Below are 1,995 nucleotides of genomic sequence, written 5' to 3' on the forward strand. Positions count from 1 at the left end.
CTTTATTACTAAAATGCATTGGGAATATACTTCAACTAACATTAGGTAACTGAGTAATGTCCATAAGTAATCAGAAATTAGTATCTTATAATTGTACGTTTATTATTTTTTTAAACATTTCTTTATTTTTTTAAACATTTTGTGTTAGAGATTATTAGTAAAGGAAAATGCCGTTTGAGTGAGTTCTGTATGTCTTTAAAACTTTCTTTTTCCCTTCATTTAATAAATATTGATTGAACACTTAACGTATGTCCCAGGCACTATTTTAGGCCCTGGGACATAGCAGTGAACACAGCAAAAATCTTTGCTCTCATGGAGTTTACATTTTAATGTTTAATTATTTTCTTTCTATTCCTATTTTAGTTAGAATTTTTATTAGGTCAGGTTGGTAAATTTTATAAAATTCTATAAATTAAAAAAAAAACATTTTTTTTGAAGCAAAGAACTTTAACGGAAATAAACCAGTATATTAAAAGCTAAAAATATGTGACTCCATGGATTACTGGTAATATTGAGTAACACTGTTACACATATAAAAATACTATTTGTAACCCACCAAAGGAAGGTCAGATTAAGTTCTCTGTCTCCTGTGTGATCAGTGGCAGCAACAAAAATAGTTCCTCCGTAAACTTGGTGCCTTTGGCTTCTTATTTTGACACCTAACACCACAAAGTGATGCGTTGCCCCTATTTAAATTTTTTAGTACATTTTGACTTTGAAGTTCTGTGTTTAGTGACCCTAAATGTTAAAATCACATTTTTTCAGAATCTGGACAAAAGCATGTTTGCCACGTATTTTGAGTGGATGCAGTTTTTCTCCCCTTATCAAATTTGTGGCTGTTTGACTCATCATGCTATGAGAAGTTGGCCTTACCCTTGTTCAGTCTTTAGTTTGGTGACCAGATGAAATGATCCGCATGCCGTAGGGATATCCGTATACATAGACTTGAAAGGAGGTCAGATCACTTTTTTTTAAATTTTTTTTAAAAGATTTTTTATTGGGGTATTGGGGGGAAGGGAACAGTGCTGGGGAATTGGGGGAAGGGGAACAGACAAGTTGCTGTCGTTTTGTTCTTCAGTCTAGTTGTGNTAGTGGATCAATTTTGTGGGTCATAGCCAGCATGAAAAACAAAACAGCAAAAAAGAATTCAAAGGAAAGCACTCATGAATCTTTAGTATTGTTTTGTGAAATTTTTGTTTCAGCTACATCTATATTTCTTTGTCTCTATATCCAGATGTCCATCTCTCTATAATTCAATGTCTGTATGATCTGCTTGGTTGCAACGAAAAAGTCTAATTGTGTGTGGTGAGCAAACGGTTTGGAAAACTTGGGCTTATGGAATTTCTTGAAGTCAGAGCTCCTTAACCAGGCATAGAAGACCCTCTGTGATGTGAACTCTGGCTCACCCCTTTCTAACTTTCAACACTGTCTTGCTCTATGTTCCACTAATTTAGAACTGCTGGTGGTTTCACCTAAGACACTGAGCTTTTTTCTTTCTTTCACCCCTGGACCTTTGCTCATGCTGAACCCTCTCCTTGGATTGCTGATTCCACCTTCTCTTTGCCTGGACAACTTCTCATCGTGTAAGCCTCAGCTTAAGAAACGTCTACTCCAGGAATCCTTGAATGCTCCAGTGCGGGCTGCGTGCCCTTCACTGACCTTTCATAACATGCGACATACTTCCCTGTTAATGGAAGATTAATCTTCCATTAACAGGGTTGTAATACTGTAAAACGATTTATTTAGGTGTTCGTTTTTGGCACTATACTAAGCTCTTTTAATGCAAGTATTATCTTACTCATCTATGTATCTCAAAGGAAAAAACAGTACCTGGAACATGCTAGGCGCTCATTCAATAAATATTTGTTCAAACAATTAACAAGGGAAGGAAAGAAAAAAAAATCAGCTGTGCGGATAAATATAAGTGCGACGCAGACTCCAGCCATCAGAGGGCGCCCGAGCACCTGGGCCAGTGCGCAGGCGCGCTGGGAGGGC

Source organism: Hipposideros armiger, unplaced genomic scaffold (assembly GCF_001890085.2).
Source record: "Hipposideros armiger isolate ML-2016 unplaced genomic scaffold, ASM189008v1 scaffold_5, whole genome shotgun sequence".
In the NCBI taxonomy this organism is placed as follows: domain Eukaryota; kingdom Metazoa; phylum Chordata; class Mammalia; order Chiroptera; family Hipposideridae; genus Hipposideros; species Hipposideros armiger.